Genomic DNA, 13273 nt, shown 5'->3' with positions numbered 1-13273 from the left:
CAGCAGAAGGTGGAAGGGCAAGAGAGCCAAACACCATGTGAAACCTGTAGGGGCCTCAATCCCACTCACAAGGGAGTAGCCCTCACGGCCTAATCACCTCTTAAATACTCCACTTCTTAATACGTCTGAATTTTGGAGGTGACACATTCAAACCAAAGCAATAGGCAATGGGTTTACAACAAGAGTGCCAAAACAATTACGTGATGAAACAATAGTTTCTCAACACATGGTGCTTGGACAACTGAGTAGCCACAAAAAAAGAGTGAAACTGGGCATCTGTCTCACACAATACACAAAAATTAACACAAAATGGATTACAAAACTAAGCACTATAAAACTCTTAGAAGAAAACTTCAATCAGACACTGGGATCTTATATATGACACCAAAAGAAAGGGCTACCTGGGAGCAGACTGCAGTTTAAATGCGTGGGTTCCATTCCGTAGTACTATAATTTGATTCCTGGCTCTGGCTCCTGACTCCAGCTTCCTGCTGGTGCAGATCCTGGGAGGTAGCAGTGATGTGTCAAATAACTGGGTTCTCCGCCCATGTGGAAGGCCTGGATCACATTCTTAGCTACTGGCTTCAGCCCTACCCAGTCCTGACTGTTGCAGGCATCGGGTTGCGAACTAGCAGATGGGGGAGTCTGCTCTCTCCCTCTGTCTCTCTTTCTGTCTCTCTTTCTTAAAAAATTAAAATTAAACAGAAAAAAAGAGAAAAGAACACATAACCAAAGAAAAACAGGCAACTTGGACTTCTTCAAAATGAAAAACTTTTGTGTATCAAAGGACATCATCAAGAAAATGCAGACTGGGATTGGTGTTTGTAGCATAGTGGCTAAAGCTGCCACCTGCAACACTGGCATCCCATATGAGCAATGGTTTATGTGCCAGCTGCTCCACTTCCAAACCAGCTCCCTGATAACTGCCTTGGAAAAGCAGCATAAGATGGTCCAAGAATTTGGGCCCCTGACACTGATGAGGGAAACCCAGATGAAGATCTTGGCTCCTGGTTTCATGATGGCCCAGTCCTGGCCATTGTGCCCATCTGAAGAATGGACCAGGGGATAGAAGATCTCTCTATCTCTGTCTCTCTCTGTAACTCTGATTTTCAAATAAATAAATAAATCTTAAAAAAAAAAAAATGAGAAACCAGCACAGTGGCGCAGTGGGCTAAGCCTTTGCCTGCAGCGCTGGCATCCCATATGGGTGCTGGTTCAAGTCCCGGCTGCTCCACTTCTGATCCAGCTTTCTGACATGGCCTACCTAGAAAAGCAGTAGAAGATGGCCCAAGTCCTTGGGCCCCTGCACCCATGTGGGAGACCTGGAAGAAGCTCCAGGCTCCTGGCTTTGCATGGGCACAGCTCCGGCCATTGTGGCCAATTGGGGAGTGAACCAGTGGATAGAAGACCTCTCTCTCTCTCTCTTTCTCTCTCCCTCTCAATCTCTCTGTGTAACTCTGACTTTCAAATAAATAAATATGTCTTTTAAAAAAATGAAGACACTCACAGAATGGGAGAAAGTATTTGTAAATCACATCTCTGACAAGAACCCAATATGCAGAATATATAAAGAATTCTTTATTCAATAATAATAATATAAATAATTTAATTTTAAAGTTAAGGATTTTAATAGACATTTCCCCAAAGAGTATATATAAGTGGACAAAAGCACGTGACAATATATGTTCAATACCGTTGGTCATTAAGGAAATGTAAATAAAAACCACAATGAGATACCACTTCCTGCCCACTTGAGTAACTATAATTAAAAAAAAAAAAAAAAACAGGAAAATAACAAGTGCTGGTGAGAATGTGGAGAAATTGGAACCATCATACACTGCTGGCAGGAATGTAAAAGGAGGCAGCCGCTTTGGAAAATAGTGTGGCCATTGCTTAAAATGCTAAACATAAAGTTACTGTTTGTTGCAACAACTGCATTCCCAGGTATATACACAAGAGAAATTAAAACATGTCTACACAGAAAGCTGCACACAATGATTTATAGTAGGATTATTCATATTAGCTAAAAAGTAGAAACAATCCAAGCCTCCATCAGCTGAGTGAATAAACAAAATATAAATATCAATGTAATGGAATATTAGTCAGCTGCAAAAAGGAATAGGATTCTGATATGTGCTACACATGGAGAGGCATAGAAACATTATTTTAAGTGAAAGAAGGCATATACAGGAGCTTGTGTTGTGGGACGGAGGATTAAGCACTCCATGCTGTGACACTGGCATCCCATGTGGATGAGCCAGCTGCTCCACTTCTGGTCCAGCTCCCTGATAACAAGCCTGGGAAAGCAGTGAAAGATGGCCCAAGTATTTGGGCATCTGCACTCATGTAGGGGTCCCAGATAAAGTTCCTGGCTCCTGGCTTCAGCCCGACCTGGCCCAGCCCTGTCTGTTGCAGCCATTTGAGGAGTGAACCAGCAGATGGAAGATATCTCTTTGTCTGTCCCTCTCTCTCTCTCTGTAACTCTGCCTTTCAAATAAGTAACAAAATCTTTTTAAAAGGCATATACAGAAGGCTAAAAATTATATTATTCCAATAATATAACATGTCTAGAACAGACAGATCCAAAGAGATATAATAAATTAGTGTTTGCCAGCACTAGTGTAAATGGAGATGACAAGTAACTGCTAATGAGTACAAGGATACATTTTAGGGATGATAAAAATATCTTAAATTTGATTGTGGTGATGGTTGAACAACCCTGTGAATATACTAAACACCACTGAACTGTACACTTGAAAATGGTTACTTTTATGTATATGCATGTTTTCTCAATATTTTAAAAAGGACTCAGGAAAGTCGACATGCTGACATGGACTTACAAAGTAAGGCCAGAAAACCCACTAGAGGACACACTCTTACTAACAGAACATACTGTTGAAAGGGCACCAGAATCACTAAAAAGTTCAGTGGAGACTCTTGTGGGCCAGAGTGATGGCAGGAGATGTTATAAAACTGAGCTGCCTATTAGCAATGGATATAGTTGGGCCCGGAGAAAACTGAATTGAATGTAGCATCCCACAACTGTCAGAAACCACGTGGATGCGATTATCATAATGGGCAGCAAAGTCACAGTGGCACCCAGGGCACCTGACCTGCAGAGAACTATGGAGCTGGTTAATAAAACATGTATCCCTTGCTGAAAAACAGATGGCAGCCAACACAGGTCCCACTCAGTCTGCACAAACAAAAGAAGAAAAGAAGAGCCAAAGGAACAGAACTATTCAGGAGTAAAGTTTCTGTATACTATTCAGACTAGGTTTGTCATCAATCTGAACTAGATTGCTATAATTTAGGATGTTAATTAATTGTAATGCTGAAGGCAACCATTAATAAAATTACTCAAAATATATATATTGTAAAAGAAATGACAAGAGAATTACAGTGGTACTAGGAAGATTTCTCTCTTTTTTTAAGAAATTTATTTATTTATTTGAAAGTCAGAGTTACACAGAGAGAGGAGAGACAGAGAGAGAGAGAGAAGTCTTCCATCCAATGGTTCACTCCCCAGATGGCCGCAGCAGCCGGAGCTGCGCCAATCCGAAGCCAGGAGCCGGGAGCTTCTTCCAGGTCTCTCACGTGGATGCAGGGGCCCAAGGACTTGGGCCATCTTCTACTGCTTTCCCAGGCCATAGCAGAGAGCTGGATTGGAAGAGGAGCAGCCGGGACTAGAACCGGCGCCCATATGGGATGCCGGTGCTTCAGGCCAGGGGGTTAACCCGCTGCACCACAGCACCGGCCCCATGGAAGATATCTCTTTAACACAAAGCAGGTAGGAATGAAGGAACAGAGAAACAAAAACAAATATGACATAGAGAAAAGAAAAAAAGATGTAAATCCTCCACATACAAAATGGCTTAGCTGACTTAGCCACTGTCACCAACCAGAACATTGACATCAGAATGGACAATAAATGAAGTGGCCATGGTGGGGCAGGGATTGAACTGTTCTGAACACAACAGCATGGGCTCCCATTTATCAGTGCTGGTCTGGTTATTGCCACGGCCAAGTGCCCAACTTGACAGCCAGAGGCCATGCTGACCTCCTGATATGGCACCATCCCTCCAGGAGACCAAACAGTTGGTAATAAGTTGACTACTTGGGGGCCCTCTACTCTAAAAGGTTGAGTGAGTCCTCTGACAGAAAGGGACCCATGTTCTGTGTAGTGTCTTCCCCTCAGTGTTCACCCTGGGCTTACAGAATGTTTGATACACCAGCAGGGTATTTAATATAATGTTGCATCAGACCCAGGGACCCCATTTACAGCAAAGAAGGTATGAGAGTGAATCCATGGTATATACTGGCTATGTCACTTTCCGATTATATCCCCCAGAGCTGCTGCTCTGACGGGGCACTGTCAAAGGAATTCCTTGTAAAAAGAGACAGCTCAAGTGTGTGCCTAGATGCAGTGCTCTGTGAGCCATCCTTTGGGATACATTAAACTCACTGAATCAAAGATTTGCATGTGGTGTTGTGTGCCCAGCAGGAAGACTACACGGATCTGGGAAGCAAAATACTGAAGCAAAGCAGGCTTGCTTATCATCACCTCCAATGACTCATAGGAAATTTTTGCTTCCTGCTCTTGCTATATTGGACTCTGCAGGGTTAGGGACCCGGTTCCCAGAACAGGAATGTGTCCACCAGGGGATACAGTAAAAGTCTCTTTGGATTACTAGTAAAACTTGCTGCCTGGGCAACTTGGTCTACTAGTGTCCTCAGACAAGCAGGTTTGAATAGAAGAACAGGGGCCCACTCTGTGGTATACTATGCTAAGCTTCTGCCTGTGGCGCCACCATCCTATAATGGGCACCAGTTTGCATCCCAGCTACTCCTCTTCCAATTCTGCTCTCTGCTATGGCCTGAGAAAGCAGCAGAAGATGGCCTAAGTCCTTGGGCCCCTGCACCTGCGTGGGAGACCTGGAAGAAGCTCCTGGCTCCTGGCTTCAGCCTGGCCTAGCTCTGGCTGTCTCAGCCATTTGGGGAGTGAACCGGCATATGAAAGACCTTTCTCTCTTTTTCTCCATCTCTCTGTCTGTAACTCTACTTCTCAAATAAATAAAAATCTTAAAAAAAAAAAAAAAAAAAGAAGAAGAAGAAGTAGAAGAACAAACAATCTTGCAGGGGACATTGATCATTGGAAAGAGTTAGGTCTACTACTACACCCACCTATATGATTTGAAAAAATAATTTTTGCACCCAAATAAACTTTTAATTCCACTTTTTCTATGAACTTTTTGAAGTACCCTCATACAAGAGAAGTAGGGAAGAATGTTCTGGTAGCCAGATGACCTACTTGGATGCCTCTTATTATTATCTTGCTCAGTAGCAAAGATAAATGGATACTGCAGGAGCCCTACATTGATAAATGGGTAACTCAGGCATCTTTAAGAGATCACATCCCCAGGTAAGTCACAGAGACTGAGGGGTGGTAGCTGAGAGTGAGAGAGATTTTTTTCTTTATTTGACAGGTAGAGTTATAGACAGTGAGAGAGAGAGACAGAGAGAGAGGTCTTCCTTCCGTTGTTCACTCCCCAAATGGCCACTACAGCCGGAACTGTGCTGATCTGAAGCCAGGAGCCAGGTGCTTCCTCCCGGTCTCCCATGCGGGTGCAGGGCCCAAGCACTTGGGCCATCCTCCACTGCCTTCCTGGGCCACAGCAGAGAGCTGGACTGGAAGAGGAGAAGCCGGGACTAGAACCCGGTGCTCATATAGGATGCCGGCACCACAGGCGGAGGATTAACCAAGGGAGCCTCGGCACTGGCCTGAGAGAGATTTTAAAAGGCTGTGCATTTCTACTACAGCCCCAGAACCAGCTGTAGCAAAGGGCGCTATAGTTTGTCCTACAAACTGTCCCTAGGAGGAGAGGCCCACTAAAAACCTGGAGAAGCCACTCCTCAAACATACATGAGTAGACGTAGTTCTAAAAGCTGCACAGAAATGAACACAGAGATGCAGCCATTGAGTTTCCCTTAATTGAAATACCTCTTGGGCCAGCTGCTTGGAGTACTGTCAGCAAACAGGCTTCTGTTATCAGTTCCTACAGTTGCAGAGAGCTGCCTCACCCAGGCTCATGCCACACTGGGGACAGTCCACATTCAATTTCTGATCAGGGTACAGCTTGAATGCCCCCCTCTGTTGGCCTGTTTTGTGATGCTCACGGCTCTAGAGCTCATCATGGGGTCAGCTGAGGCTGCTGGGCCTCCTTACAGGAAGCCTGTTTCCGTTTCTCACCTCTCACAGGTGCTGATCCCAAGGGCACTGCCTATTAAACCCCCTGGACACTAAACTCTGACTCACTCTGAGGCTTCTCCCTGCAGAGTCTGAGCTGTGACTATGCCCTGTCACACCCAAGCACTTCAGTGTGTATTTCTCACTAATGAGAGCATTCATATGGATGACCCCAGTACAACCATCAGAATGAGGAACCTAACACTGATGTTACTCATGCAAATTTTTCAATGGTCCCAATAAAGTTCTTTCTCCAGTAAAAAGATCCTGTCCAGAATTCATGTTTGTATTTAGTTGTCATAATTCTTCCATTTTCATCAACACTGAATCATTCCTTAGCCTGTCCTTTACCTTCATGGAACCGGACACTTTTCCATATCACAAGCCACTTATTTTTATAGAATAAAAAACATGTAATATCCTTCAATTTGGGGTTGTCCAATGTTGTATCATGACCAGATTCAGGTCAAGTGTCAGCAGTGAAGCAGTGCTGTGTGCTCGCTGCAGCCTATCAAGTGGCAGAGGATGTCAGTTAGCCCCTCACTGGTGCTATTAACCAAGAGCACTCGATTAAGGTGGAGTTGGCCAGGCTTTCCATTGTAAAGTTACTCTTTTTCTAATTATTCTGTGTAGAGAAACTTTCAGGCTACAGAGCTACAATTGACCTTCCAACACCTATGAGTTCTGCACCCAAGAAGTCAACCAACTGTGGATCAAGCATATATTTTTACAAAATGCAATTGTACTGAATACAGAATTTTTGTCCTGACATTATTCCCTAAACAATACAGTGTAACAAGTACTCATAATGCATTTATATAGTATTGAGTATTGTAAGTAATCCAGAGATGATATAAAGTATACAGGAGAAAATGTGCAGGTTATATACAAATACTATGCCCTTTGTAGTTGAGGGGCCCTGCAACCAATCCTCTGTGCATACCAAAGACCATGTTCCATTCCTCATCATGCTTCCATTCTTTTATTTCTTTATATCTGTGCTGACTAAGGATTTCCTGTTTTATCTAGTGGGTTGTACTTTATTATTAATATTCTTTAGTTGCTCAAATTATTCCACATTTGCCCAGTGGGAGCCCCTTCCAGTAGGTTTATTTCTCCTTTTGACATATCTTTATCCTTTTTACATTCCCTTGATTCACTGCACAAGAGATTCCAAAGTCATTTTGTGTTTCCCCTGCCCCAACGCTGGAATCAGTCTTTCTCCGAGTAGTCCTGGTTCCTTTCAGTGGAGAATGGTATTTAGAAACCAATATCTGGACATTATTTGTGCTCACTGCTATTGAGCTGTGACTATTGTCAGGACATTTCGATGGAACATATGTTAAATATGTACATTTATTTGTACAAATTCATATGTTTACATATACATTTATTCTATATTTCTCTATATGCGTGTATATATATACATACTCAAAATCATGAGTTCATACTGATGCCTCCCATTCCACTCCAACACCAACTAGTTCTTCCAGTTTTTTTCATTCTCTATTTACGTAACCACCAGCTCTACCAATGAGACATCTGACTCTTATTTAATCAACGCTCTCTGTATGTAAACAATTTCTTGTGGCTGCCTGGGATACTGTGAAATCTATATTTGGCCTTTGTCCACAATTCCTGACATAGGGTTCCTGAAACCCTCGTAATTTCCGGAGCAACAGGGGAGCTAGGAGGGCTTTTGTTCTCATATGTGCTCTTTGACCCTGGTTCCTGAGCACTCCTGAAACTGCTGTAATTTTCTGAGTGATGGGAGCATCCGACATAGAGCTCCTAAATCGCTTGGAATTTCCTGTGATAGCAGCACCTTTTGCTCTAATGAGGTAACTTCTGGTGTGTTCCTGGGTAGCCACAGGATGTGGGCTGGTTGCCAGGGGAACCAATCATGTGACTGCAGGGTTGGAATTTTCAGTCCCATTTATTCCCTGACCTCTGGGAAGGAAGAAAGAGCTGAAGGTTGAGTCCATCATCAAAGGTGGATAGTCTGCCTACATAATGAAGCCTCCATAAAAACCTAAGAGAACAAGGTTTGTAGGATTTTGATAGCTGAACATGTGGAGGTGCCTAAGGGGTTGTGCCCCCAGGGAGGGCATGGAAGCCTTGTACCTCTCCTTCCATATCCTCCCCCTGCATCTCCCATCTGGCGGTTCACCTGTATCCTTTGTAATACCCTTGGTAGTAAATGGGTAAACAAGTGTTTCCCAGAGTCTGTGAGCTGCTTAGAAAATTGATCCTGAGGCAATCATGAGGACCTCATTTGTTTAGCCAGTGGTACAGGTCACACTCTGGGACTTGTGCTTGGCATCCGAAGTGAGGGGCATTCTTGTGATATTAAGCTGTCAACCTGTGGGATCTGACATAATATCTAGGTAGACACTGTCAGAACTGAATTATAGGACTCTCAGCTGCTGCCTGCTGGGGAATCAGGTGTCAAATGTATGTTGAGAGTAGAATAGGAAAAACACTTGGGCTTCTCCCCAGTGCGGACACCATCCTCACCTGCTCTGCCTACTACCTTCCTCATCTTGCCCGGCCTCTGACACCCTGAGCTGAACTATCCACTGCAGGGTCACTCTCCTTACCCTACTTGATCTATACACCTATGCTAGGTTCCCCATCTTCTCCCCAACCCCTGCCCTACCTCGGGTTCCAACACTTGGGACAGGCTGCATCTCTGCAGTGACTCCACACTCTGCTCAGAATACCATACTGGGGCCCCTCCTTGTACAAGTCCTTCTCACCCCTCAGCAACTCTGCTTCCTGCACTAGGCTGACCTTCCCAGATTCCCTCCTCACACCTCCCCAGACCCCCTTTGCCACTTACACCCACCTTGCTTGGCCCACATAATTTTTTTTTTGACAGGCAGAGTTAGACAGTGAGAGAGAGAGACAGAGAGAAAGGTCTTCTTTCCGTTGGTTCACCCCCCAAGTGACCGTTATGGCCAGCACGCTGCACCGATCCGAAGCCAGGAGCTGGGTGCTTCTTCCTGGTCTCCCATGCGGGTGCAGGGCCCAGGCACTTGGGCCATCCTCCACTGCCTTCCTGGGCCACAGCAGAGAGCTGGACTGGAAGAGGAGAAGCCGGGACAGAACTGGCACCCCAACCGGGACTAGAACCTGGGGTGCCGGTGCTGCAGGTGGAGGACTAGCCAAGTGAGCCATGGTGCTGGCCCTCACATAATGTTGTTACACTGATTTATTCAAGAAGGGCAAGGAAGACAATAGGAAGGTGAAAAAAGATCCACTTGTGAATTCCACATAATGGCCATTCTTTTACCTATCTCACTCATAGATCACCAACGTGATCAACCCAGCATTGGACAAGTATTTTCCCTCAGACTCTGGAGTGAGAATCATAGCTGAGCTGGGCAGATACTATGTTGCCTCAGCCTTCACTCTTGCTGTTAATATCATTGTCAAAAAATCCTTAAAGGAACAGACAGCTCAGATGATGAAGTCAAGGCGAGTGAGCAGACCTTTATGCACTATGTGAACGACAGCGTCTATGGCTCCTTCAGCTGCGTCCTCTGTGACCATGCACATGTGAAGCCCCTTTTTGCAGAAGAGACCCAAACCAGATGGGAAATACTATTCAACTGGCATGTGGCGTCCCTCATGTGATGGCCTTCATCGGATTTGTGCCCTGACCTGCCTGAAATGCACATGGGTGATTGGATGCTCTTTGAAAACATGGGTGCCTACACTGTTGCTGCTGCTTCTACTTTCAGTGGATTCCAGAGGCACAGTCTCTACTATGTGATGTCAGGACCAATGTGGCAACTCATGCAGCAAAGCCAGAACCATGACTTCCCGCCCGAGATGGAAGAGCAGGACATCAGCACCCTGCCTGCATGCTGTGCTCAGGAAAGTAGAATGAAATGGCACCAGTGACTTGAGCTTCAGCTAGTATTAATGTGTAGATACCATTCTGTAGCTGTTAATTGCGAGCGTAGCTTGAATTAAAGGATTTTGGGGGACCATTTAACTTAATTACTGCTAGTTTTGAAAAGTCTAAGAGTAGGGCTGGCACAGCAACATGGAAGACTAGGAGATGGGGTCACACTTATCTGTGTTCCTATGGAAACCAAGTATTTGTTTTATATGGATTTCTATTCACTTTTCAAACATGCTACTAATGAGTGCCCCTCAGCCCCTCAGCTGCTGAGCAAGCATTTGTAGCTTGTACAATGGCAGGATGGGCCAGAAGCTTAGTGGTGTGACCTATTTTGAAAATAAAGTATCGGCCGGCGCCGCAGCTCACTAGGCTAATTCTCCACCTTGCGGCGCCGGCACACCGGGTTCTAGTCCCAGTTGGGGCGCCAGATTCTGTCCCGGTTGCCCCTCTTCCAGGCCAGCTCTCTGCTGTGGCCAGGGAGTGCAGTGGAGGATGGCCCAAGTCCTTGGGCCCTGCACCCCATGGGAGACCAGGAGAAGCACCTGGCTCCTGCCATCAGATCAGCGCGGTGCACCGGCCGCAGCGCGCCGGCAGCAGCGGCCATTGGAGGGTGAACCAATGGCAAAGGAAGACCTTTCTCTCTATCTCTCTCTCACTGTCCACTCTGCCTGTCAAAAATAAATAAATAAAATAAAGTATCTTGAAATTTAAAAAAAATCCACTGATTAATTTTTTAGTTCATGTTTGATATAATTTTCTGAGACATGCTCCCATTTTGGTTTTTAGCTAGCTCTATTTCTGTCATCACACCTGTTAAATTTATATTTGCCAGGTGAGCCAAAGATGCCCACTCAGCCCATCACGTACTTTTTTTTTTAAGATGTTATTTATTTATTTGAGAGGTAGAGTTACCGACAGTGAGAGAGAGAGAGACAGAGAGAAAGGTCTTCCCTCTGCTGGATCACTCCCCAGATGGCCACAACGGCTAGAGCTGCGCCGATCCGAAGCCAGGAGCCAGGTGCTTCTTCCTGGTCTCCCATGTGGCTGCACTGTTTTTCCAGGCCATAGCAGAGAGCTGGATTGAAAGAGGGGCAACGGAGACTAGAACAAGAGCCCATATGGGATGCCAGTGTGCAGGCGGAAGATTAACCTACAGTGCCACGGAACCAACCCCCCATCACTTACTTTTTTTAAAAAATTTTATTTATTTATTTGAGAAAGAGTGAGGAAGAGACAGATATTCCACACCTGCTGATTGGTTCAACCCTAAAATGTCTGCAACAGCCAGGGCTGGGCCAGGACAAAGCTGGGAGCTGAGAACTCAATCCAGAGCCCCCACATGCATGGCAAGGACCCCACTACTTGAGCCATTACCTGTTACCTCCCAGGGTGCGCATTAGCAGGAAGCTGGAATCAGAGCAGAAGTGGGACTCAAACTCAGGTATTCTGAAATGGAATGCAGGTGTCCCAAGTGGCCTATTCCTTGTAATGGCCACCATCCCTTCCACTAGAACCATCAGAGCTCACAAAGGCCAATACCTAACAATCTACTTAACTGAAAACTGCCCTCTCTCACCACTTCTCCGCGCAGCTTTCAGAATGTGTATAGCTATGGGCATGCGTATTTGGGGAAAGGGCATCTTGCTCAGCCACTTCCAATATCCTTTCCCTCTTCCAGTCAGAACGTTTGTTAACCTTTCTGCATTCCTTTAAATGGAACCTCAGTGTCTCCTCTCCCCATAGGAAGACACTTCAAATGCCCTAAAGCTGCACAGATCTCAGAAAGAATGAATTATTCACTTTTCCTCAAATGTGCCACTGCTATTCTATCTCTGCACCTTAATTTATGCTGATTCTTCTACCTTGTCCAACCTCCAACTGCACGTCCAAGGTCAAAGCTCTAAATACCTTTCTAGGTACACTTCACATGCTATCTCCCCTCTCAAATCTTTGCCAACTCCCCCAACTCTGGACCTCCAACAGAATCTGTATGCATCTAAGACATGTATCTTTTTCTGGCCTACTCTAATTACCATTCCTAGGAAACTGAAACCTAGTTCTCTGGAGACAGGTGCCACTTTTTTTCATTTCTTCACTCCCTCAAGGTCTTGCACATAGCAGAAGCTCCAAAAATGTTTGAATTGAAACATAAAGGCTTGTATATATTTTACATTAATTTTAAAAGGTGTATGTATTTATATGAAAGGCAGAAAGAGACAGAGATTCCATCCATTGGTTCACTCCCATTACTGCTGCCTCCCATGGTCTGCATCAGCAGGAGCTGCAAGGCCAAACACTGACCCCTAATTTTTCTTTATGTGGTACACTCTTCAAAACAATTTAGCTTCTTAGTAGTCCTTTCTGACCTGAGACCTGCATTTTCTACCTCACAGAAGACAAAAGATACTTACTTTTCTCATCTAAAGGACAGGAAAACATGCTTGTCACTTCTCCAACACCATGCAGTGGGTTATATTAGTATACCAAGGGCTAAAACCTATTCTCAAGGCACATACATATTTGTCTATGTAAGCCTACATTTTTATCCTTCCCAAATGGGAACCATTCTAACTTTGAGAGTCATGAAATATTGCCAGTTTTCATTTTCCCTAGAATATGTGCATTATTTTGAATATTGAATAAAATTGTATTTTCACCTGTGGAGAGACAGCCCCAGTTCCTCACTCCCCGCAGGAATTACATAAGGACAATAGGAGACCGATCTGCTTCTTTTGTGTCATCTTAGCCTGGATTCATATAATCTGTTGAAAAGTAGGGCATTACTGAAAATCTAGGCTACTCTGTTGTATGTTTTCCTTCCATTTAACTCTTCAGTGCCAGAGCAATCTAGATTGTAAACTCTGACTGGGAAGTGTCTTCCCATTTGTATCCTTTTCACTGTTCTTGGACTAAAAGCACACAGTAGATGCTATAGATGTGCAGTCAACGATTTCAACACAATAGTCTTAGAGTGCTTCACTTCCCACTGTCACTCCCTATTAATCTTGCTGTGTTCAGTAGCCAAAAACATGAGCTTATGGTATTATGCTTGATCCTACTGCTTTTAGAGTTCTGTTTGTCCCTAGTGGCCTGATTGACATTTCCAACCACAG

The 13273-nt window shown here is 44.6% G+C and overlaps 1 pseudogene; it reads left to right on the top strand.

Annotated features, from left to right (window-relative positions):
- Positions 1 to 2822: 2822 nt before the first annotated feature.
- LOC138844577 (ornithine decarboxylase-like) lies at positions 2823 to 10324 on the top strand (annotated as a pseudogene).
- The last annotated feature ends 2949 nt before the right edge of the window (positions 10325 to 13273 follow it).

The sequence above is a fragment of the Oryctolagus cuniculus genome, chromosome 12 (genome assembly GCF_051225735.1).
Source record: "Oryctolagus cuniculus isolate XC-2025 breed Fujian yellow rabbit chromosome 12, ASM5122573v1, whole genome shotgun sequence".
Taxonomy (NCBI): Eukaryota; Metazoa; Chordata; class Mammalia; order Lagomorpha; family Leporidae; genus Oryctolagus; species Oryctolagus cuniculus.
This window is presented reverse-complemented; position numbering and strand designations above follow the sequence as displayed.